We start from the raw sequence: 27,504 nt of genomic DNA on the forward strand, positions 1-27,504 counted from the left end.
ATAGTTCTGTGCATCTAAGCTTTGAAGGCTGAAGCTTCCATTTCAGGCTTAAAGAAATTGTGTGCTGCCAAGCTTTGTCCGTTTGTTATCCAATCAGGTGAGCAAGTAAAACATACCACTTGCACAGTGTTTCCTTTATTGATGAGGCTAAGCTTGTGCCTGCTATCATCAGTATCCTGTCACTTCCTTCAGTATCCTGTCACCTCTTCCAATGGTTTAATTTTTGACTGCTGTCTTTTTTTGGGCCTCATGGCAGTCAGACTGTGGTACATGGATATGAAACTCCAGTGGTTTCCTCTATTGGTTTATTCAGTTGCTTCTGGTTTATACTCATATAAATGATAACTGTAGAGATTTGCCCTGAGCTGATGAGAATTCAGTGGATATAAAATCAGTATTATGTGTCAACATTAATGATTTCAGGGCTGCATAGGTTTTATGATTGTGTTTTCTATTACACAGGCTTGAAAGGTTACTGTGAGGTTAAAATACAAGATTTTTGCTTTTTAAATTCCTGGTAGGTGATAATATTTACAAATGCTGGTGGAAATCCTTCCTTGTGTAAACAATAAATTTATTTCTTCTTAGCTTTTGAGAGCTAATACATATTTAAAACTCTTGTTTGAAAGGAAGGAGATAAACCCCACCTGTGCTCCTACTCTACTGCATACCTTGTTCTAAATCATTCTTTTTTTAAGAGACTGAATGTGATATATATCAAACATACTGTATGTGGAGTTTAACAGACAATAATTATAAACAACAGGATTATACATTATGACAAGACAAGGATGTAACTCATGGGAGAAGAGAGAAGTATATTCTGATGATCTATCTTTTCCACAATTTTTTTTTTTATATTTAATATAATTGTACAAAACAGTGATCCTTTTTCTTCCTAGTTTTGTAATTTCAAGGCAATAAAAAGAAGCATAATAAGAACATATGGAACATGGACTTTGAAAAAGAAACAGTTGGCAAAACTGTGTTTCAGATTGCTGTCAGAATATCAGCCTTTCGGCAAGCTTGGAGTAGAACAGATGGGAAAAGTCAAAACTGGTAATAGTTTTCCACGCTTAACACAGGAGAGCAAGTTAACATTCTAATTCATCCTTGGCATAAAATAATTGCCTTTTCATTTTTTTCTTGTAACGGTATTTGTGGCCAGGGTGTTTTTGTTCTCTCTATTTCTATATGAAGGCTAGAGAATCACTGCAGATAACACATATGTGCTGAGATTTATGCACTAGACTAGGAAGACTGAGGTAGGACATGAGATCTCTTTATCAGTGGAGCACTAGACACCATTTCATCCACACTGGGTGAAATGAAAGCAGTGTGATGAATGGGAATGGGGATGAACGGCTGTGCCTTGCTCCAGGTCCTGTTTCCACAGGGTGCCTGGCTTTGACAGGCTTCATTTTACCAGCTTGGATAATCCTTTTGACTTCAGAAGCCTTTTTTCTTTGGACTTAAGTGGGACCGTGGATGGACTGAAAGCTATGCATGCAAATGCTTCAGGTCCTTGGGGCTTGTGCATCACTGGAATGATGATTTATCTCTGTATTGAAGTGACTTTGCAGGTTCTCAGCACATTATAAAATACAACTCCAATGTATTTAACCTTAAAAATAATAATAACGCAGTTGGTACGTGCTGAGATATAACAAGTGTGTCATACCACAGCAGATAAAGGACTAGGTTCTTGGTTTCTGGAGTAGGGGAGAATCAGTTTTCTACACACATATAATTCTAAAACAAAGACCAGACGAAAAGACCAGTCTTCAGTAGCTAACAAATTTTCATCTGAATAAGAGGCAATAGACTGGTTCGCATATATCAGTTGCTCTGAAAAAATAGCTATGGAAATATTACTCAGGTGAACTGTGCATCCTAAAGGATTGCAAGTCCTTAGCTACAAGCATCTCCTGTTGAACTGTTTTTTTTTTCCCCACAAAATGCTGGAGTCTTGTTATGTGGCTGCAGAGATAGATACATGCAGGCCAATAGAGCTAAAGCTGTTGAGCTTTAATTGAAACTTTAATAATGAATCTTATACTATCAGGTTAGTTAATTTTAAACCACCTGATTATAACATCTAAAAGGACAATGTATACTACAAGCCTGAATTTTGAACTGGTAGAAAGACTGAGTATTCAGGAACAGTTAGGGCGAGAATTTGAAAATACTTAAAATAGTGTATTTTGATATTTATTATCTCAGAACAGAAATATTATTTCAACTAATGCACTGTTCTACATCTGCCTTCTGGTTTGATCCGTTCTACCATGGTGTCTCAGATGATGTTTTCAGGCTTACATGAGCAGAAATGATTTTTAGAAGACAGAGGGATAGAGAGAGATATGTTGATATATTTTTTGCTTTTCTCTGCAAAGGGAATTGTTGAATTATCTCATTAACTGATATTTTTTTTCTGAGCCAGAGATCTTTAATTTTAATTTCTATACCTGTATGAGAGTACATAGAATGCCATATCTATAAAATACCATCCATAAAGCTGGAAGGTAATTGATAAGAATTTCTTGGCATTCTTCATGGCATTGTTCTATGTCTTCCTGTAATAACTCTGAGGATAGTGAGATGTGGCATAACTTCTGATCACTTCCCATTGGAAGTCCTTTTAAAGCAGCACTAGCTCAGTTTACTCTGTAGGTTTAACCATCAAGATACCTAATTTGAACTAGTAAATAATAAGACAGCTCAATACATAGCATCTTCTGCACTCCTTCTGCTTATGTTCTTTTGTCAAATATCTGTGGAATCAGTAGGCACCCTGTGGTTGCTATGAATATTGTGGTGAAACCACAGTATGAATACTGTGGAAGAATAAAAGTATATCCTCTTACTTCTCTACCTTGCCCTGTTGGTGCCTCATATAGCTTTTCAAATTTTCCTGTCAGAGTTATGCTATATGGACAGTGAAGTACTTTCTAGTTAACAGCAGGACTAGGCAAAAAGTGCTTTATTTTACTCTATACGTCTTTAGAGTAATTGCTACTAGACAGGCTGAACATTCAGAAATGCCATTTATCAGGTAAATATCAACAGATTTTTGTGAGAAATCTGTGATTTTTGCAAACATGAATAGTTGTAAGGTCATATCAAAGAAATAAGGCCACGTGGCAATGTGCAAACTGAAGAAGGAAACTCAGAAGCTGATAGCTTTGTGAAACAAGTAAGAACATATTACAACATGCTCTTAGGGAGGGTTTACACTTTATCTGAGCTTGACCTTGAAAACAAAGTGATTCAAACTGTTCCAGAAGTTCTAAAAGACATAAAAGGAAAACACACATCAGTAAGAGTCAAAATATGCTTCAGTAACTAAATTTCTAATACTATGTTTATTTAGTATTTTTGCATTGTGCCTGGTTCTTTTGGGAACATTTTACTCAGTTTAGTTTTCCATTCCTATGTAGACATTTTTTTGTTAATGTATTTAACTGAGAAGCTCTTACAAAACACATGAGCAAAGGTTTGCTAAACAGTCCCAGGAAAAATAATTCTCAAAATATTTCAGTGGCCAAAGTGTTGCTGCTGAAATGAATGTAGGAACAAATGGAATTCTCTGATCTTATACATCAAAGTCAGACTGGAGGTGTGGAAAAAGATCTAAATGTTCTGCATGGCTGCTTAAATTATAGGAATTGTTTTTCCTGATTTTCCTCTGGAGTTTGAAGATAAAAATACCTTCAATTCATTCTGGAAGGAACTAGAATATCAATTGTTCACAAACTGTGGTTTATGCACTTATACCTTCCTATGATATTTCCAACTCTTGCACTTTAACTCAGTTTCTTGTAGAACAAACTGAAATGAACAGATCTCAAAGGAAGTGAAATATTAACAGGAAAAACAGATATGTGCCAGATCTAGTCAAACTGCAAAGCTAGATAAAGCTATGATCCTGCATGGTCAGCTGAGGCCAGACACTGGAATTAGGGGCTTTCTGTCTCATTCTGCTGTCAAGCAGTTCAGAGTAGCTGCTTGATTTTGATCTATTTGAGACAAAAGAGCTGATGGGAAAAGGCTTAGTGAGGCTGGAGGGAGAGTCTGTAATGAGAGCAAGAGAGAGAATCAATTAGCTGCCAGGGTGGGACCAGAGACTGGAACAGTTTAGGGAAAAGAGACACAGTGATGCACTCTCCTGGTCCCCACAGCATGGTGTGCAGAGGAAGGTGTTGGACTAGGGGGGAATCATATGTGATCAAGTAATTAAAAATCTATCCGAATGCTTATTAAAAAAGGAAGGTGAAATGAATTTTTCAGATTAATCTAATTCTCGAATTTCTAGTGGTTTGCTCAGGACCACAGCTTTATTTTGCCTTTAACATACTTTCTTTGCGTGTCTCATTTGAAGTATTCTTCAATAAATAGAAAGGTTATTAAAAATTGTTTTTAATTCAAATTACAGTGGATCTGGGTTGAGGGTCTGGTTTCAATTCAAGGGGAGTAAAATATAGTAAACAGACCTAGTATAAATATACATTTTAGTAGAGCTGCTTTCCTGGTAAGGATTATTTAACACGTTACCATTCCCCTGAACTTTTCAAAACAACAGATACAGACAAACCACACAATAAGGGAAATTTGCTCTTAAAAATAAGCAAAAAATCCTCAGCAGGCTTGTAAATATGGTATTTAAAACCCCTACTTCTTCCCCACTTTTTTAAAGGCTGAAACACCGGGCAGAGATCTGTTTCTGATCATTTATGAGCTAATTACTGCACTTTGTACTGAAATAGCTCTCTGGGATTAAAATTTCTGGTTGCAGCTGTGGAAAGAGAAATTCAGAATATTAATGAAGCAGAGATTTCTGTTACCTTGAGTATTTTTGTTCATTTTTTTTGTGTTTTGTCTTTTTCCAGTATAAAAGCCAAGAGAAATAGAGAATAACAAAACCTGAGAACCATTAATTGATTATTTCCTAAACTTTAATAACAGAGGAGAAAGATATAAAAGATTTATATTCTTGCATATTATGTACAACTTCACCACTTTAATGTTGCTGGAATAATAGGAAGATTAGTGGCAAGCAGCAGAAGAGGACAAAAGCTCTGCAAGGCTGAGACAAACTTTTCATAAGGGATATTGTGTCCTTTTTAAGATTACAAGAAGCAGTCTGATTAAGATTATTATTTCAAAAGATATGCAAAGAATTGAAATAATTTCTTTTTTTCTTGCAAAGTGTTTACTGGGGCAACAATACTAGCTCAGATCTCTGGACATAGTATTTTTCCTTGGTATGTGTGCCTGAGCAGAGACAATATTGCTGGGGCTTTAGGCTTCCAGTGCAGAACTTCAGCACCAGTAACCATCCATGTGCAAAGTGACCATCTGCCTTCTACTGGAGATGCTGCTGTTGCTGCTGAGACACTTTGATTAAACCTGTAGAACGTGGCTAAGTTACCTCACAGGAAGAAACAGACCACTGTAATCTACTATTTCCTCTGAACCTTCTTTCTGTGGTAGAAGACATTCTTCCTCTCAGCACCACAACTCCTCCTTGTGGCATTTGACTTACAGATAATCTATTGATCTGCAGACTAATAAGGGCACAGTCTGACCAGACACTTCTCCAAGGTACTCCTTACACCTGTGCAGGAGCAGCCTTGTGCAGGCAATCCTGCCACTGGCAAAGCATTTTCCTGGGGCCTCCTCAGATTGGGCAGAGCAGGTTGTGTGCTGGCTGATCTTGGCATGTCACATTCTGCAGACAACCCCTAGTTCCCACAACATTTTTCTCTCAAAAGTGGAATGAAGTTGCTGCTATACTGCTTTTTACTTCTGTCACTGGACTTGAGAGAAAGCTTTCTGAAAACATACTTTGCAAAATTTCCTTTTCAAAAAAGAAAAAGAGCATTATTTCAATTTTGTGACTCACAGTGCTGTTGGGGTGAGTCCTAAACTGTCAATAAACTCAGGCTGGCAGAAATAGTTCTACATTTCTTGAGTAAATAAATATTTGGAAGGCCATTATTTTTTCTCTGCAATGTTTTCTTAAAAAGAAAAATGAAGAAATGTTTTTAGTGGTGTTAACTGTTAGAGTTTTGATGCGGAATCATGGCTTGTTTTCTAGGAGGAGGCTTCCATGAGGTGCAGTGATTTGCCTCCTCAGATGCATATAATTTGTCTGGATTGATTTTGGCTTTTGGTATTGATAGAAATGAGCAGGTCTGAGCCAGCATTATGTAATGGAATGCAACAGAACACCATAACTAGTCCAGGAGAAGTGTTTTGAGCAGCTGGACCACATGCCTGAAGAAAGCTTCCCCATTGTGCAGCAGCAGCAAGTTACACATCAAAAGGTACAAAATAGAGGCCTTGTCCATGCATGCAGTTATTAGAAAACTCACAGAAACAGTTAGACCACAGCACTCTGATTAAACATGAATTAAGCAAAATGGTTTAAAAACTGCTTTGAAATGCCATTTTTCCAGAGTAAAGCACTTTCTGCATGCATTTAACTTTACTGTGAAGACTCCCATTGATTCCAATGGGACTGCTCTCAGTTACAAATTAAACACTTTTAAAAGTTTGCAAGATTAGCCCTTTCCCAGTGGAATTATTTTGAATATATATTGGCTCAATAATGACAGGAGTAAATCTAATTTATCTAAGAAGCATTCCTCAGAGAAGGTGATACATAGAAGTGTATTTCTAAATGTAGAGTTCAGACACTCTAAACTTCAGTCTATATTTGGAATAGATGTGCTCCACAGTGTGCTTTAAAGACTATATGCATGGATTAATCCATTTTTTGGACTTGGAGAGCAGCTCTACAAACAGCTGTATTGGCACAACACAGATGTGCTGTGGTGGGAACTCCTTAAGCTCAAAATGCTGCTACAGCTTCCTTCTCCGTTATGGAATTACTGCTTCAGTCTTACCATGCCCCAGGGTGAAATTATAACCTTTAGCGAAGAGCCTCGAATCTCTAGAAGATAAGAGAGTTAGACTGTTAGGATTGTAATGTCTAAACACCCACTGATAGTATTATACCAAGCTGAAATGGAAAGAAGGGTTTCTGCATTTTGATAGAGCAAGACCTTTTGTGAAAGAAAATTAGCAGAACACCAAAAGCAAAAGTAAATTGTTCTGGGGCAATCTGCTTAATATCTGAAACCAGAGCAGGTAATCAGGTAATAACTTATCACCTACAACTTTCAGATATAAAGAAGGGGAAGAGAAAAATGAGAATGAGAAAATGAACATGAGCTGGCAGTGTGCAGTCACAGCCCAGAAAGCCAACCATATCCTGGGCTGCATCAAAAGGAGCGTGACCAGCAGGTTGAAGGAGGTGATCCTGCCCCCCTACTCTGCTCTTGGGAGACCTCACTTTTGGAGCATTGTGTGCAGTTCTGGTGTCCTCAACATAAAAAGGACATGGAACTGTTGGAACAAGTCCAGAGAAGGGCCACGAGGATGATCAGGGGACTGGAGCACCTCCCATATGAAGACAGGCTGAGAAAGTTGGGGCTGTTCAGCCTGGAGAAGAGAAGGCTGCTTGGAGACCTCATAGCAGCCTTCCAGTATCTGAAGGGGGCCTATAGGAATGCTGGGGATGGACTCTCTTCATTGTAGTGATAGGACAGGGGATAATGGGTTCAAACTTAAACAGGGGAAGTTTAGATTGGATATAAGGAAGAAGTTCTTTACTGCGAGGGTGGTGAGGCACAGGAATGGGTTGCCCAAGGAAGTTGTGAATGCTCCATCTGTGGCGGTGTTCAAGACCAGTTTGAATGAATCTTTGGGTGAGATGGTTTAGTGTGAGGTGTCCCTGCCTGTGGAACTTGATGATCTTAAGGTCCTTTCCAACCCTAACGATTCTATGATTCTAAAAAATGAATATGATTTCAATTGTTTTATGAAAATACACTAAATGGATTAGAAACAAAATGAACCAGTAGAAGAAAACAAGTTCATACATCCTCTGGAACTGGCCTTGAAGAAGCAAAGAAAAACAAAAGTGTCATAGCAGTAATTAAAAATATATAGTATCATGTTTCCCCATAAAGCAGTGTTGTCAGAGCCAGTGAAAGCCTGTTACAGGGATCAGTAACAATTTGTGACTTTTGAGGAACAAAGAATACTTTTAAATATTCTGTAGCCATGGATAAAAATCAGGTCAGGGAATACTTGGAAATTAGTACCTGTTCTCTTTCCCTGCAGACAGAGAGGTGGAATTTCTCATATCTATCTGCTGTCAGTTTGATTGATATAACTGTGGAGAGGGAGTTCATGCTTAGTTTGCTTAGCAGTTGTTGTTTATTATGAATGGCTAATAGTACTCCATGACAGCTCTAGCTCTGCTGTAGTAGTTGCAGTCCTTCCCCAAAAGCCAACATTTATACAATAATAAACTATAAACAATGAAGAATTATTATGTGGCAGGGGCTTAAAGAACATTTATTGGTTTGGTTTTCCCTGGAGTCTCTTGCTGCTTTTGGGCTTGTGACTTTCCCAGGTACAGCATTTAGCACTTGTTCCAAAGAAACTGTTTTAAGACAGCAACAGCTTAAAAGCCATTGTGCTGCTAGTTTAAGAAATTGTAACTTAAAAATATTATTAAACTGATGTTTACAGCAGTCAGCTTACACTTGGTTCTGTCTTTAGCTTGCTGTTAGGAACTGCTTAGAATCACAACATAAAATTTGGCAAAAATGACATCCTGAGTAGATTTCTGAATTGCCATTTCCCCCCTTTGTTAACCTAAACTTAAAAATTGTAAGCTGCCACGTAAAATGAATCAAATCCTAAAATATATGTTAACGTAAAGAATACCCATTAAAATAAAAGAGAACAAATAGCAAAAATATATTAATAACTGCATGTGTAACAAATCTAGCATGGAGGAATGAGCTATCATGCTCTCTCACACACACTCTTTCACTCTCACACGTACTTGTTTGCATTATAAATTAATGTGGAAGTCTTTCATTGGTGAAATGGGAGAGCCAGTTGTTTCCAATCACATGCACAAGTGAAAGCATGGGTGTAACTAATTATGCAGTTGCTTGTGTCTCAGATGGAAAAAGGATTAACTCTCCCTGTGCTGCCTTTTTCCTCTCCTAATGGAGAATAGGGTCAATTAGCATTTTAAGTCTTCAGATATGCAATAAGACTCTTAAACCAGAAATGTGAAAGAAAAGGCCTGTGCATGGTACTTCTTTTCATTTTGGTTACACAATGAATGCATTTCTTTGTTGTAAACTGAAACTAGCTGCTGGATTAGATTGGTGTAAACACAAAAAAATAGTATTTTAGAATGCTTTGTAAATATATAAATATTTATGTATATTTGTATAATCATAAACTTCATCTTGGAAATATTTTATTTTAGGTTGTTGTATATGGTTTCCTTAGCAATTTATAAACATTACAAAAAAAAAAATTGGAGCTTTCTTTTCTTCTTTCAGCCTGACTTCAGTTTTGGAATGAGTCAAAATTGTCCTTTCACTGTGTGGTATGTTTTGTTTTTCTTTCCATATTTAGTAAGGCTTTATTTAATATGCAGTTCTAAGATGTATTTGCTTCACTATGTCTTAGTTTCTTTATATCTTGTAGTAATATATATAAGTAACATATAAGGTAATTATTCTATACAGGTCATTAATATAGGGTGAAGATTTTCTCTGAAATTATTTTATTTAAATCAGAGCATTTCAGTTTGACTGGTCATGACTAGCAAAAGCACACTAATACTCTGTGGTGCATGCTTCTTCACATTTAAATAAATAGGCTGGAATCTCCTTTAGTGTCAAATGTTGTATTTGTTAAAATGTAAAATTTTGCTAGAGAATTGTTTAAGAAAAACAAATAAAATTAGAGGCCAGTTAACACAGGTTCTATTTATTGCTTACATTTAGCATTTCCATGAGCTTGAGAAAGTAGGTATAAACTGAAAATGAATTTGAATGTGTTTTCTCATGTAAGTCACTGGGCTACAGGATATCAACAGTGTATCTTGTCAAGTCTCTCCCTTGGTACTTTTCCATTTTGCACACAATATGTTAACGTTCATTAAAGCAGACAGTGTGAGATTTGAGTAATGCTTTAGCCTGTGGATTAAGACACCTGGGTTTCAGTCCCTGGACTGGAAAACGTTTAATAATTTATGCAGAGGGAACAGCCTCAAAAGGAAATACTGAGGAAGAGCAGTGAAGGGGCTTTGTGACTTCTAGTTCTAGAGTTAACAGACATCTTTGTATGGACATTTTGTATGGCAGCTGTAAGCAGTTCTTGCTCCTGAAATTCAGGTCTCTAGAGCTGTAGATTTCCAGAAATTCATATACAGTTACTGACAGTCTTCAGAGTTGATCTAAGAGGAGGAAAGAAGTTACTCTTCTTATGCACTCAGCCCCAGTCAGATAAATGTACTCTTTCTTGGCTTTTTTATAGTGAATAGAAGAAGAGTAAGAGATACTTCTCTGTAGGGTGATATGATTGTGAATCTAAAGCAGATGCTCTGATCTTTCCCTTTGGAACTGTCTGTCTTTATTAAATATCAGACTGGTTCTTGAGAGTCTGTGCCTCAAGTTAGGCAGCATGACTACTCCTGCTATTGTAGCAATTAGCTTCTCCAAAACACAGCCCTAATGTGGGAAAGAGTTGTGTATTTAGGTCCCTAAGAACTGAGCAGAATAAATGCCCAGTGGGCACATACAGTAGTATTTATATAATGCTTCTAGGCACTTGAAAGGTCTATGTTTTTTTTTTTCCCTAGCCCTAAAGAAATCTTTAACCTCTTTGTGCATGAGCAGACAGAGGGAAAGAGAGAGGGAGATACTCTTCCTACTTTACTGAATGCCTATCCTAGAAATTCACATGGGCTATTTACCAATAGATTTGACTTCTCAGTTACAGTAAGACCTTTCTGATGCTTTTACTTCAATAGTTTTTGTTGAACCAGCTTTTGTGACTGAAGCTGTCAGAGAAATCATGAGCGTAAGGCTAAGAAAAGACCAGAAGTAGTATGGGGAGAACAGGAATACTTCTCACAGTGAACAGGTTTCTCTGGAGTTACTTCTGTAGTATTTACTGAAAGGCATTCCTTTTTAACTTCTTCTCTGCTACAATGAACTACTATAAACTCTTGCTATCATAAATACAAAACATACTTAAGGGAGTACAGGAAGGCAGGGACTGTATGATTAGAATTGCTTTCCACATCCATTCCCTCTGACAAATCCAGCAGTTCCCAAATGGGAATTGCTTTGGCTTTGCTGAAAAATGTTTGCAAGGAGGAAAAATTGGAAAACACTGCTATCTTGTGGCTGAAGGGTGAGCAACAACTGGAAAAGACAAAAGCGGTTTTACAAAAAACAGATTATTTGATCATTTGTGAGACTTTGGACCTGGGAGGACTGAAGAACTTCTCCAGATAAACTGAGTTTTCCTCTGGCTACGACTTTCATGTTACACTCCTAAATTCATAATACCACTGTCAGGTTTCTAATCGTAGAGTTTGCACACCCGTCTGGTTCAATACAGTTTGAGCCTGCTGACTCGACAGAAACAATGCCACTGGTGCATTGCATGTTTTAGCAAAGACAGATACGTGGTATAAGTTTTTAGAAGTTCTTTTCACTTTATTTTAGGAAGTTCAGGCATTTGGTTTCTGATTTCCAGAGCTATGGGACGAGACTGTCTTCCCCTATCTTAGGCAACAACATCTATTTATCTTATACATCCTGTGATCTCCTGCAGACTGATCTTGCACCTGCTTGAAAATGTGATAACCTCAAATAACTCTAATATTGCAGGGCTGAGGTCTTTGTGATGAATTTCCATTTACTTCAGTGGAGTTCTGTGCAGTTTGGTAAAATCAATTTTGGTGTTCCGTTTCTTTGTTAGTTAACAGTTCACAGTCTCCTATAAGAAAAAATGTGCTTCAGATTTTTGTCTATTCTTTCCAAAGTTAGTTGTGAATTTTATTTCCAGGTTGTGATCCTGTCTTGATTATGGCTTTTGGATTCCTCCCTGTAACATCTGTCTTCTGTGACTGATAATCTATTATCTGTCCAAATTCCAGTGAAGCCTTCAATCCATAAAATTACTTGCTTAGTTCATTAATATCTTAAACACAGGAGAAAACTAGAGACTTTGGGGACAGTGATAGCTTTTAAAAAATGATGACCTAATTTATCAGTATCTTTGCTACAACACAAAACATTAGTCGTTTGGGAATACTATTACTGTAATGTTGGAGTTCCTAACATTTAAATGTAAATGTTATATTTTTTTTCTTTCCATACGTCTGACATCCTTTTTTTTCCTAGGTGTACTGGTAGAATTCTTGAACCAAAGAAGACAACTTCCAATTCAGTCTGTATACTGGTCACACTAATACACAAAAAGTGACATTAATGAGACATGAATTCAAGTCATCGAGGACTAAAACTTCCAAATGGTAGAGCTTAGATCAAGCTTTAACCCTCCAGCACTAAATTTAAAATATTATTCTCAAGTTGTTGATAATACTAAGTCAAAAGAGAAACAGGAACTATATTGCCAAAAAGGAAGTAGTATGCCAGGGAGTCAGGAATGCCTGCTTTGTATTTAATTCTTCAGCATCTGAAGGAGTGATTTGATAGAATTAGTGTTGTCATGGTTAATTACATGTGATTCTTGGAGCTGTATGGTTGCAAGATTGCTGTGATCCCTAAACACAGAGGGAAGGAATAACTAACAAACAGAACAAGAAAACCTGTGACCATGTGTAACATTGTGATAGGAGATAGGAGTTTTGGCAACTAAATTTTGCTTGTAAACGGGCCAGGAGTGGATTGGAAGACTTTTCAACTCAAGGTTGAAGAACCCCTTCTGTTCATATCCATTTCTTTGCTTTTACTCCTCCCAGCTCCATATTTGAGTCACCTCAGAATCTGAGACCTGTGATAGCAATGGACAGAATTCTCTCTCAAAAAACAAAAATTTCTTGCTTTTTTTTTCAGCTGCAGCAATTCTTTATGTGTGCTGGAGAGCACCCTAGGTTGGTAGGAGTAGCTGTACACACATTCTGTGCTCTGTTGCTGCACAGCAGGGCACTCAGTTTCTCAGTTTGGATAAAGTCTGTGTGCTTATCTGAAAGACATCATAGTACTTTGCTTCTGTCCTCATTCCCAGTATCTAAAATATGTCAAACCTTGTCTCCAATCTTAATTTCTTTGATATCCTCTAATTCTTAGTATTTCTTCAAAGTACTGGTCATTTTGCTTGCTGGACATTGCAATGTGGATGGGTTAACAGTGGGGCTCTAGTCAGTCCCGTTCAGCAAAATGAGTTAATGACAGGTTTTAGCTCAGGTTAATGCATTATGATCCATTCAATGTATTGCCACAGATACAAAAGTTTGTTCTTGATAGAAACATTGGCAATTCTTTCTTACAAATTATTCTTGTACTGTATTTAAGTAGAATGCTTATGAAATGGTGCTTAATGAAGGTTGACTTCCCCATTTAAAAGTCTAATATTCTCTTCACCTGTTTAGCCTTTGCAACAAATTAAAATATATGACTAATGTACTAATTTTTTGCCCTGGACTCATTAGTTACAATGATTCTATTTCAGTCCCTGGAAAACCCATTAACTTTCTTCTACTTGCCTTAATGTGCTGCATTTCACATTAAATCTTCTCTGAACTTGTCTGTGTTCGAAGAAGCAAACCCAAACTACAAGGTTACTGGTACAATAATTTGTAAGAATTTAAAAGATCTCTAGGTAACATTCACTGTATGTGTACTGTTTCTATGGTAGCAGTCTTTCAGCTATTTCATTACGGCTTTTTAGACTAGATACATATGAACCAGATGGCAGGTGGGTTGACATTTCAGTTTGAGTCATGCCAATTGAAATCAACAGCCTCATGTTAAGTATGCTAATCCTCAATTGGAAAGTATATCCCTTTTACTGAGTTTGCTGAGCTTTCATTGAAGAAGTCTCCCTGCAAATCTCTGTTGAAATCTATTAGGATAAAGCAGGCTTTACAAGCAGGGCAAACACTATATTCTCTTGAAAAAAGATTCACTGGGAGGAATGGATGTGATACTGAAAATTAAACAATGATTGGCTTTTGTTTTGTTGGGTAGGTCTTTTTGTTTGTTTGTTTTAAGGAAGAATGCCTTTTTGGACTTGGGGTCACACTGTTTAATGAGGCCCCAGTAGTGCTGAATGAATGCAAAATCCCAAAAGTTTGGCTTATGTTGACTCCTAGGTTTTTAGAAGCTAGGCACAAAGCTATACACCCAGAAGGCTAAAGGATCCTATAGGGCTGCTCCTGCTGCTCAGAGAACTGATAATATCTAAAGGTTCCCATTACACCAGTTAGATTTTCAGGGACTGGGACAGAAAGCAGCAGGGATAGGAAAAAAGGTTGCTCTTGATCAGCTTATCTGGGGCTATGAAAGCTATCCTGTCTTCATATATCTTCACTAAAGGAATTATGTAATAGTTGTTTATATTGAAGACAACGTTTCCTATGGTTATATAGCTGGTTGATGAAAAAGAGTGGCGTTTGGGATTTTTTTTCCTTTTTCTGTGAAGACTCTGGAACAACAAATGAGATAAATTGACTCAAATGTTTGGGGGAGGATGAAATAACACATTTTAATGAAATTTCCTTTTTGCATTTTGAATGAGAAATTTAAACAAAAGTTGAGGTTATTTTTATGTGGATTAACCTTAAAGGATCATGTCATCTGCTGCAGTTTTATCTGCTTAAGTTCTTGTCCTTTGCTCCATTGTATATTTAACATCCTCTCCAAATAAGAGACAGGAGAAGATGAGGGAATGCTTTCAAAGCAGTTGACTTTTTCTGTTTGAAATGAAATATTTATTTTGAATTTTCAACCAATTAAAGAATTTTAAATGATGCAACTTTATTTGGTTGTAAAGATACTTTCTGTGATGTTTGAAATTAAATGAAATCCATTGTATTTCTTCATTTTTTGTAAAGAAAAAAGAGGAGGAGAAAAAAAAAATCCCTTTCACATTCCTGGTGAATTACCTCTCAGGTTTCATAGCTATTAGGTTTCAGATGTTCATGTGTTTCCTTGGAATATCTGACATTTGAGGGAATCCAGAACTGAAGATTAAGTAAAAACAATGAATTTCATAAGATTCATGTTAAAATCAAAGTGTTTAAATCTCTGAAATAATTCATGGGAGATAATAGAACACTGGAAACTGTATGAGCCATGTTTTGGCTAGAGACTGAATATGGCCTTTATTGAAAGAGTTTTGCATAATCAACATTCAGTTTTCTACAGATCTCTGCTAACACAGCTACAGAGGGATGGTGGCACCTAATTAACATGGATAAAGCATAAAAACCCCTGTGTTGTGTTAAAATGCTGTGGCAAAATCTGACTTGTTACTTGTGCAGACTTAGCAAAGGGTTTAGAAGGTCTACAACTCTCCATTACCACCTCCTGCTGTAGAGTGTGTATCTTCTGATTTTTGTGATGCTGTGGTTATAGCACATCTGTCAATTTTTTCTCATTCATACTTTGGCTGTATCCATGCTGGCTCTGCATAGATTGTTTCTCTTCTCTGTGGCTAGAATAAGCCATATAAGTGTGTGATTTGGCAGATAGAACCTATGTCTGCGCTGCAGTGTTTTGCTAATGCAGTATGCCTGTAAAGTAGTCCTGGTGTTGAGTAAATGGACAGTGTAACACCCCTCTCCTCTCAGTGTATTGAAGATACGCTTCAAGTTTTCTTCTGTTCCCGTGACTGTTGCATGGGAGCAGGGAGTCTGAGAAGTCATGGTGTCACATGGACCATTTGAATTCCCATTCTTTAGGCAGTCCAACAGTCGTGTCTGTAGATAAAGAAGACGGTCTGCTTAGTTTTTGTCCTGTGGAGCCTGCATCTGTAGGTAGCCTTGAAGATTGTCGCTAGACCATGTCAGTATCTCAGCCTGCCACAGTCTGGCTAACAGATGTGAATCTTTGAGTGAGAACAGGGACAGCTGAAGCTGATAGTCTGATGGGAAACAGCAAAGATGCACATCAGAAGACATGTATTTTTTTTTATTAGGCAGAATATCTTGTGCCTCTGTGACTATATCTCTTGAGTTCAATCTCAACATTTAACAGTCTACTAAAGAGAATTAAAATACATATGTGCTATGCATCATTTACAGAGGAGCAGAATGAGTCCTTCTATACAAAAGTATTTACCATTGTGACTGCAGCTGCAGAATTGGGCACATTTTCAGCTTTCATATGAGAAGAAACATGGCTGCAAAAATAAATGAAACCTGGCTGAAGCCTTTTTGTGAAAGAACTCTTCAGTAAGAGAAATTAGTATCCTATTACAGTCTGTTTAAATTGTTTTGAGCACAGTCTCATCCTACAGGTGCCATGCGAACAAAAATAATAGATAAGCAGTAAGCAATATTATTAAAGTCCCTGAAATTGGCAAACTATTTTCCTTAATCTTGCTTCATTACATAGAATTAAATTCTTAAATGTTACAATACATACAGATTCATAGCCCCGTCAGTGTTTGAGCTTCCAGAGGATTTCTATTTTTGATAAATCGGTATTGCATGTTAAACTAGTTCTGAATACAGATTGCTCTGTTCACTTACAGATGTAGCAGCTACATCATTTTGCAGCTTCTGGAAGTGCTAGGGATCCAAGGGAATCACAGTGTTCAAAATCTTATTACTTATTTTGAATTTCAGCCTCACCTATAGTCATCTTTGTAATCTTGTAACTGTGAATTGATTTATAGCCCAGAAAATTCTAAGAAATATTTAGTGGGTTAAATTTTCTATTCTCTATACAGTTGCATAATTTTGGCTCCCTAGAATAAGTTTTGCCACAGACCAATGGCTTTATAGAGTCAAGCAGTAGTGTCTGAAGTAGTCAGTTGCACCTAATAGCAAAACCACAAGAGTCTGGGACTTAAGCAGGACACTCAAATTAGTTAAAAAACACTTCATAAATATGATTTGATTTACCCAGTCTTTCCAGTGAGACATGATGATGGTTATTATCATTATCTCCAGTAAAGGCATTATTATATTCGAAGGTGAAATTTTGACATAAAGGCACATATTATAATTCAGAGGTGCAAGTGCATAGAGGTCTTAGCTAGAGCATGACAAATGGTGTCTGTAAATGTGATGCTAGATTTATATAAAGGATGGCTAAAACTACAAAAAATGACAAGAACAAAAGTTGAACAATGACTTTGAATTAACACTTTAAGCTCAAAGGGACTGTTTGTCTGTAGCCCTCTGAAGAGCCCAAGACTCTCAGGACATGAACTGGTGAGATTCTCTTAGTGAGATGATGCACCACTGCTCAGTTTTTCCTGTCTGTATATGCACACAGCAAAGCTCATCTGTTGGAAGACAGATTATATTTCTCTTGCTTGCTGAATATTCAGTTGTCCAGCATCCTGATGTAGGACTTTGACAATAGCTAAATCTGTTCCATCTTTAGCTTAAAGTAAGTCTATTAAAAGATATCAAACACAGGCTTTGGAACTTCAGTGGTGAAATATCTTACACTAAAGAGAGACCACATCTGTTGAGTGGATTAAAACAAAAGTTTTGAAAACAAATCCCTTCTCTCCTCTGCTCTGCTCACTCTTGATAAAGTGTATTTTTTTTCCTCTCTGGTCTGACTCTGTAGTTCGGCCACTTTCTCTGACTTCCTTGGTTGCAGCAAACTATATACAGCCCTGCTTGGGACTCTGGGAAAGTTTCTTTTTTTCTGTCTTCTCTTGACTTTGGGTTTGTTTTGCCCACAAGCAAGTTCCCTGGACCACTTAGAGAAACTACTAGTCTTGCCCTGAGCAACAGGGAAATTTCTCTTACCTCAGTGTGTGGGGAAGAATCCCTCTAGATGGACCTGGGATAAAGGAAATGGAGTAGCTTCTTCCTTACTGTCCTGTTGTGACACTTTTGAGCAAAACATAAAATGGGAATTTCAAATAAAGACAGAAGTTTTTACATCCATCAGAATTTGCTGCCAGACACGAAGATTTGAACTGAGAAAGTTTGGTACCACAGTCAAATTTCAGCATAAATTTGTTCCTTGCAGTGTATTTGTTTCATTAGAAACACAAATACATTTGTAACCTATGAAAAATTGTATCCTCTGAAAAACACCACAATTTTGGAGTCAACCTGCTCAACATTAGCATCTGGAATCAAATCACACAGCCATTCGTTACTTGCCATCAATTAAAGCTCTCGTAACCAACCCCATTGAAGGGAAGTATGGCTATCTAGGGGTATACTGTGATTTACAAGGGAAAAAAACAAAGTGTTACTTAAGAGAGCAAGCTTTAGTTTAGCATATTTCAAAATACTGACATGGTCCATGTTTATACCTATTGTCTCAGGTCTCAGAAAGCAGCATGTCTTTGAAGAAAGGTATGTGTGTGCCTGGTCTGAGCATTTCTTTGCCACTCTTGACTGTCCCTGCTGTCTTTGTCACCCCCCCAGGCTCTTCACACCCCACCCATGGCCCAGGACCCCCTGTTACCCCATGGGGCTGTCAGTCCCTGCCTGTGACGCTACAGAAGGGCCAGTCTCCAGCCCCATAGCCCTGCCTGGCCACAGGTCCTGCTGAGCCGTGAACAGCCAGTGATCCAGCCAGTGTCCCAGCTGTGCCCTGGCTCCAGCTATCACCATGGACTTGCCTGATGACCTGGGCATGGTCCCTGGTCTGCCCACCTCCGACCTGGTGTGGTGGGTGGGCCCTGGGGAGGAAGGACCTGACAGCTCCCTGCTCCTGCCCTGTGAGGAGCCACCAGCCATTGCTGCTCCCTTGTCTTCTCAAAGGTAAGTTTGGGGTTTCTTCAGGTTTTAGTTTAAGCCATGTTGGTCAGGCCTAGAAACTGAATGATGAAACCTTTAGGCATTCAGGAGATGTGTCAGTTTTTAAATGCCTGCCATCAGCTGTTGGCTAAAACACCTCAGACAGTTTGGTTTCCCTTTCCATAGTCACCTGGCAGGAGTACCAGCACACCCAGGGCCTCCAGCAGTGCCAGGCTCTGTCTGGGACCCTCACACCCTCCAAGGCTGTGCAGTCAGTGCCCTGAGTGTGCCTGGGGCAAGAACCTTCCCTGGTGTGATGGCTGCTGTTTGAGAGGTGGCCCCAGCAATACTGCAGGGCTGCCACACATAGGATGGAGCTATCCCAGGGGTCTCCTCACACCTGAGCCGCAGGCTGGGTGATGCCGGGCAGCCACACAACGTGGCCCAGGTCCTGCACTTCCTGCTGCCCCATGGGGTTCAGAGAAAGGAAATGACCCTTCTCTGGGGAGTCATTACTCACTGCCTGGGACCCATTTTACATCACCTCAGAGTGGTGGTTTCTGAGCCTTTTATTGTGGCAACCAATCTGGGCAAAGCCATCTGAGTTGATCATATTTTTCTGTGAGACTGCCCTCTGCACCATCAGTCCAACCTGGGAGAGCAGCGGTCCATGACTGCCTGCTTAATCTGATGAGGAAAATGCACTCCCAGACTGTCTTTGTGTTCTATGCTGAATGAATGAAATATCCGTAATAAGAAAGGAAACTTTTTTCTTGTTTTTATTTCTGTCTAGTCATCTCTTACATAAAATATTAAAACTAAAGTGTCAACCCAGATTTCTTTTGTGAGAAAATGCCATGCTGGCAGGCATACTTTGGATGGCTTTGCAGATCTTGTGTAAGTTTTTTCACATGTTTTACAGCTAGGCTTAACTTTTATGATAGGAAATGCACAGGTATTGTTTATGGCTAATATTATCTTGGCTATAATGTATTATTTGGTGTGTGCTTTTGTGTGTGTATGTATGGGCATATGTATAAAACACACGGTATTTTTAGGCATTTTGTAATAGTCATTATATCCTTAACCAACTAATTCAGAAGGGAGACTTGTAAAAAACAGCAAACCCTATTATTTAGAGTATTAGCAGATATTGTTTCCACATGTAGCTCAAATATCAGGACATACTTTAATACTTTGGGTATTTCTGTGTGTCAGCACATGAAACAATAATCCTAAGAATATATATCGTCTTTTCAAAAGCTGCAATTCCATCAGCAAAAACTGAACAGCAATTGAAGGAATTCATTCTGGTGGTGGAAATATTTTGCACTGTAACTATGGGATTTTACAAAAGCTCCCTTAATACTTTGCTGGTTGCTTCCATGTAGAAGTTGGATAGCTCCAACAGGAATGTCCTGGAATTGAAATCCTTATGGAATAAACATTGCCTCATTTGGGAAAAAGAAGTCTGATAGAAAAACAAAAACTAAATCAATCACTTGTTTTTATCCTAGCTTCCTAGCTAGGAAGCTGATTTCATACTAAGGGGGGTTCGCTGTTTGCCAACTGGATTTAAAGAAATGTCTTAAGCCTCCTGCTGCTTCACCTTTATTCTTGGATTTGATTAAACTCATGCAAATAAAGGCACCATGGATTAGTATACTAGCTGTTAAACCGTACAGTAATGTCAAAGTTCTTTTGTCATGATGGAAATGATGGAAATAAAAGAGACCATGAAACAAAACACGAACTAGGGGAGAAAATGTACCTACCTGGTATGAAAGCTTGTCACCAGGAACAAATGCTAACCACAGCAATTTTTTCTATGGTTGTTTATGCCTTCAAGGTTATTTTCTTAGTCCATTGTTCAAGTTTCTATAAGTAAACATAATTTATATTCATATCCATTCACCTTTAACTTCTGTTGAAAGCTTTATTTAAATAACATCTCTACGACTGAAATTATGTGTGTATGTGCTTCACATAAAAAAAACAGAAGAAGATGATCCCTGATCTTTAATATTTTATTTCCATAACCTTTCAGGGAGAATCTGTGAGAAAAGAAGGGGAAGATGCTTAGATTAAAAACTGATTTAGAACTGAGATTACAGTTCAGGGTAAAATGTATTACAGTACGTTTGGCTTCATCATCAACCAAGATCATAAATCCAAGAAACTTCAGATTAAAGATTTCAAATTCAGGGTATCTTAAAGTCAGTTTAAATTTCTTGCACTAATAAAAAGTTGACTAATTATAGAGCCAAACATTGCTGCAATAGTTTTGAGATTTTGGATAAACCATTTTACTTAAAAAAAAAAACACAACCAAAACCAACCCCCCTGTACTTCTATCAGTGCCAACACTCTGGCTATACTTTATAATAATAGAGTTTTAACTCTGCTGTTAGTGAAACAATGCAATCCCTATGGAGGATTTACAAAGCACTTCCTCTCTGAGCCACTTCCCTGTGATTTTTCAGGCAAGTTAAGGTTAAAGGGATTAGGTGAGAACCTGGAACATGAGCAAGAGGGAGGACAGGATGAATGAACGTAGCAAGGGACAGAAGTTTGATTTATAAACTGGAGGGGCAGAGAATAAATACTAATAGAAAAATACTTCAAGTTAACTGGATGAGCTACCCACATAAGAAATGCAGTGATCTTTCAGTACTTAAAGGGGGCCCATGAGAAATAATGGGGATAAACTTTTTAGCAGGGCCTGTTGTGACAGGACATTGGGTAGTGGTTTTAAACTAAAAGAAGGGAGATTTAGACCAGAAATAAGCAAAAAATGTTTTACAGTGAGGATGGTGAAATACTGGCACATGCTGCCTGGAGAGGTCGTAGATGCCCTGTCCCTGGAAACATTCAGGGTCAGGTTGGAGCAACCTGATCTAGTTGAAAATGTCCCTGCTTATTGCAGAGGCGGGGGTTGGAGTAGATGACTTTTAAAGGTGCCTCCAATCCAAACTCTTCTATGGTTCCATGATGCTACTGTATTTCAGGCTATCATGTTGACCAGCAAATGGTTACATGGCTGAGGCTGTTTTAAGAGCTGTGTGGCAATGCACTGTTAGGAGCAACTACACTGGCTTAAGTGTAGTTCATACAGTGTTCATATAATAATTTACCACCGTGGGAAAAATGGGGGTAATGCCTGGATTTTGAGGTGTCTATATTCAGTAAAATGTTGTCTCTATTGTTTGCACTATCCGTAAGAATGAATCTTTACCTAAAAGGAGATTTGGTACATAGCAAAGCAGTTGGGCTCTATTTCAGTGTAAAGTACTGGTTTGGGGTTTCTCTTATTCTGTGTTTCCAGGTGTTTAAATAGGAAAAAACATTCTCATTCTAAATGAAGCATGTCCACAAATGGAAATTATATATTCACAATTACCTCTGTGTTAGCATTATTAGTGGTAGTAACTTCCATTGTAACTAAGAGCTACTCAGCATAAACTTGATGTGTGTGGGGGTGCTGAGTAGTATGGGAATGGCTTTTATTCTCTATCCAGCTGCATGGAGGAAAGTTTCATGTGTTCTCTTTGTCATAGTCTTGTTTTCAGAACTCTTCCTCCAATCTGAGAAATAAATACCTGGTGTTGTGAATGAGGTTGGGTAGACAGTGTTTCTTCTTTCAAAACATCTCAGTTCAGAGCAAGATTCTCTGATGTCTCCAATGACTCATAATAAGTTGTTCCACTTTTTATGGAGTTCTAGGAAAAGCTAACATTTGCAGTCTCTTAAACTTCCAAACAATTTCATCTGGCACAATAGCAAGCTTGATGCTTTTAACTGGATAGGCTAACTCAGGAAATGAGTATGCTGGTTTGAAGAATCAGATGATCTCCACTGAGATTCTGGAGATCCCACTGTGGTTCATTCTTCACTTGGCAACTGCTAAGACTCTGAAGATGCCCACATAGAGTTCAGGAGCTGTAGTAGTCTTCCTACTACACCCCAGTTAGTCTTGCCTTTCACAGCCTGAATCAGTACTGGCCAGTAGCCACCAGTGTGTCTCATGATGTCCTGGGGTTATAATAGTTTCCAGCTGTTAAGGACCCATTTTCTTACCTGTCCACATATAAGCCACCTGGCCAGGTAAAGCTGAAAGACCAGGAGGTCAGCATGGAAGTTCAAATTACCTCTACCAACTCTTCAGAGGCTCCCAGGTCCCAGCTGTCTGGGATCTCAGCCAGTGCAAATCCCTTCTGGGAATTTTCTGCCCAGTGCAAAAGCCAAAAGCAGAAACATGCTGTGTTCTGATTGATCTCCTGATAATTCAAAAGGTAGATGGAAAAAACAAATTACTTGTACACATAAAAGAAAAACCCATTAGTTCATAGATTAGTCATAGCTCATGGGAGGTCTGACTCATGAGCACTCAAGGCTTGGGAATATTAATACTGCATAAAGTGTGCTTTCTACTTCACACATAAAACCTGTATTCATGCAAAGTGGTGGTTGAAAAATTACCCAGGTTGAAGTCCAAATTTAGATTTACAGTTGAAAGCTCAGCTTGAACATCGGCAATTTTTTTATGCCTTAAAATGAAGTGTTAAGATTACAGGGTAACACAATCTCTGTTATTGCCCTCCGAACATGACAATCTGGTAAACCTTTGCAGTTCCCGTCAATGGCTTCTCAAAAGCAAGGGACAGACTGGGACTGCAAGACTGAATAGCCATCATGTGCAATGAATGGACCATAATGTAGGGGGATATAAACTAGCATCACCACCACTTGCTAAGCAGTGCTGTTAACCTGCACAGACGAGCGTGAGCCTGTTCATGTGGCTTTCAGCTGACAAAGACTGCCTCTCAGTCATGCCACACTGCCATTACTGTATTATCTGTGTGACCTTTGCAGCTCTCACCATACCCACCCCTTGCTCCATTATAGAGTATTGATACGTGCAGACCTTTCCTCGCAAAACTGCTATGGAAAAACGTCCTGGGTGAGGATGTGTGGAAAGAGCTGAGGAATCAGGCAGAAGTTTGCCTTCTCAAAGATAGATTTTAACTTCATTCCTTTTGGTCCTCTTCATGTCAAGCTGTCTACAGTTTGCAATATTGTGTCATTTAAAGACACCAAAGATGTCTCAGAATAATTGAAGTGTGGAACAGGAAGAGGCTGACTCTGAAAGAGAGCCTGAAAACACTGCTGTACTGATGCATTTCACCATTTCCACGACCCATGCTTATCTTTACAGCTGTAGATGGGAGCTGGATATTTTGTAGTATTTTTGCTGCTCCTCACCCATTAGTTTTGGAGTGATAAAGCAGTAGAGCTGGATGCCTTTTTGTTGTCACTCTGTTCAAAGGAGAATTATGGAGGGTGACAGTTGTGGTTAATACCCCACCTATGTTCTTGTGAATTTACCCAATGCAAAAAAAAACACAAACCCACAAAAGTTGGTATCTCTTTAGCACCTTTCTTAGTATGAGGGAGACTACCTTTTAGAAGTGCCCACTCCTCTTTAATGACTTCAGAATTACGACTATTAGTTGTGAGTAAACGTCTCAAGTTTAGGGCAAGAGGTGAAACTTGCCCTGAAGTGGGAGATGAAAACCAGTGAAAACTTGTGATATTTCTAGCATACATTATCACTTTTCATCTCTTTTTTTTAAACATGTAATTTCCTAGGATTAATTCACTAGTAAGCCAAGGAGTGCAGAGGAGTGAAGTCTGCCCGCCACAAATGGTTTTCTGTCTATGTAGATCATGAGCTGCTAGAATAGGCAGGCAAATGACATGTCCAGTAAACCTAGTGACATCTGGTTTGGTTTGGTTTGGTTCCCATCCTTGCCCCTTGCCTCCTCACTTCATGCATGGAGACAGCAATTCTGTGAACAATTTGAAAGCATGAATGCAAAAAACATATCTTACAGATGCAGGAGAACATGGACAGCTGTTCTGTATAGTTCATCAGTCTTGACATCCATCTGATCCCTTTCCTTATGCAAATTCACTACAACTTGAAGAATAACTACTTGTAAGTCAGTTACTTAGGAAGGTAGGAGCCCACCTGAACTACATCTGATGTCACACTATGTCTAGGTAACTAAGCTATTGCCTCTTTTAAAAAAATATAAATCCCTGGATACTCAGAACCATTGGAATACAACCACTGGTAGCTCAATGCCTGGTGGTGTTTGTTGTTTTTTTCTCAAGTGTAACCAGTGCCCAGTACTTCAATTTATTTAGTGATATGAAAAGGATTAAGGATCTATATTGTCTCCTTGCTAAAGTTTTTCAGATAAAGACTGTCTCTGACGCTAAACTTTGTTTTTAATTACTTTTATCTCTAATTAATGGCTTTGCTTTTTTTCTTCTGTGCTTGAAAAAAGAACAGATTTTTGGAGAGAATGCAATGAAGTTTTTAAATAAATTCCATATTTATTGCTGCTTTAGTTACTGAATAAAATCTTGATCGGACTGCAGCCCCGAAACACTGCGAGTGCAGCAAGAATTAATGTAACAGTAGATGGCGCTGAACAAGCTGCAGGATTTTTAATAGCTTTTCAGAAACAGCAAAACTTGTTCTTTTCAAATTAAAGTATGGGCAAATTTAGTGGCAGCAGTACCATAATTTACATCATTCTAATCCCCAGTGAAGGGGTCTGCTACACAAGCAGCAGGCTGATTAGGGATTAGAATCTTGCTCAAACTGTGAGTTTTCCCTTGTTTTTGAGTGCGAATGTGGTTGGGTGGTATGCTTCTGAGGTTATTATTTCTTATCAATCTGTTTAATCATTTGATTACTTATTGTTCATTGGACTTGTTATCCACAGCCATGATATTCTCAACTACTAAATTTGTACAAAGAGGTAAAACATTTTAGCTTCACCATAGAATGGTATCTAATTTTGACTCACAGTGTTTTGATGTGGAAACACTGATTTTTAAAAGATGTTATCTATTTTATTCTTCATGTGAAAAATATGTTTCTGCTGGACAACCTGATACATGGGCTCTCTCTCTCTGAAATATGAGATGAAATCCCTGTCCTGTGGTGTTTTCCAGAGGCAAACCAATTCTCACAGTCTACTGTAGTCTTGTGGAGAGGATCCCTTTTGTAACATAGAAGATTATATGCTACTCTGTTTTGCATCTTTTAACACAGCTGTTAAAATTTCTGAGCCTAAAGTCAGGACTGAAGAGGGAAGATGGATGAAAGGTAAAGATTCCAGCCTGTTTTTTAGAGGCTCAAGCTCAGCTCCTTTCTGCCCTGACAGACATCCTGTGTGGCTTTAGATAACTCTTAAATCCTCAAAGAATGCAGTGCCAACAGCCAGGCATCTCAACCTGTGCTGAGAATGTGCGCCTTAATCCTTCTGTTCCTGAGTGCCCCATTTGTAAAATGGAAAGAGTAGTACTGCTCTACTTGCAAATATGAATGTATTATCTGTTACTGTACTGTGGTGTAGGAGATGTGTACCTCCTTCACTGAAATTCAATTGGAACTAAATTCTCTTAATCTCCTTTAAAAATTCTCTGAACTTATCAAGAATCAGCAAAAAGCTGGCAAAAAGAACTTTTTTTTATGCATTCCTCTCTCACGTGTTACAAAAGTTTTTCTAGCTGTGCTAATTTCACTTAAGATTGTCCTGTTTCCCTTTCTGTTTTTATATTCCACCCAATCTTCAACTTCATTGCACAATTTCAGATGTCTGCCAAGTTCAGAAGGGCTTAACCATATGCATGGATAGTGCCATTTTTTCCTCCTCTGAAATACCACTAATCAGTTTGTATTCTGTAATGGTGTCATTTTCTGGGTTATTTCTCATGTGAGGTGTTTGCTTTCCAGGCTCTCATTAATGTCCAAGATGTCTGTTTTCTTTCTTCAATCAATGTTTTCATTGCAAAAACATCTAGGTTGGCCCACTGGTTTAGCTTCCAGATAGAAGCACTGGAAGCATGACTGTTAGACCTGTCATAAACTGGAAATGCTCCTGTCTTTATGTGACATTGGCATTGGAAGTGCTGCACTGAAACCACAAAAACTGGACCCAGAGGAAACAGGAAGTAAACCAGTGCATTAGAGCGAAATGGGAAAAGCTCATTTCTAAGAAACAGGTAATTTATTATAGAATGTCTACAGCTGCATTTTTTGGGGGGGAGGGGGGGAGAGGAAAGGAGGTGGTAAAGAAAGCCCTATATGAAACTGTTCTCGCCAACTTTGGCAGAGAACAGAAAGTCAAAATGTGTGGTGAGTTTACCTTCTCCAAAAGCCAGACCACTGGGTTACGAAACACTGAATTACCATGACAAGGCCTATCCCCTTTGTAACTGCTGTATACCTCCTTTCTTAACCTTCTGCTTGTCTTGTCATTATTTTATTGGGAAGTATCTTTCCTTTCTACACCTTTCTGAAACCTAACTCCTTCTAGGTAGTATTGGAAACAAACAAAAAACACTGGGAAATAAAAGAAGAAAAAAAGTCTGTTGTAGTGGCAGTATCAGTTGAGGAATGTTAACTGGTACTCCCTTGGTGCAACTCAGTAAAATAAAACAAATAGTGTTCTGACAAATACACAGAAGCAAGCTTGAGCAGTTTTTCGTGTAGCTCTTAGGGCATATCCTTTTGCAGAAAAAACAAGACAAGCATGGCTGAAATCTTTTCAAAGCTATTCATAGGGGAATATTAATCTCCAGGAAGCACAATAAACACAGACTTTGATTTCCTTTTCCTT

This window comes from Pezoporus flaviventris, unplaced genomic scaffold (assembly GCF_033815535.1).
Source record: "Pezoporus flaviventris isolate CSIRO_AGI_PZ_B2104156 unplaced genomic scaffold, CSIRO_AGI_Pfla_v1 ptg000002l, whole genome shotgun sequence".
Lineage (NCBI taxonomy): Eukaryota > Metazoa > Chordata > Aves > Psittaciformes > Psittacidae > Pezoporus > Pezoporus flaviventris.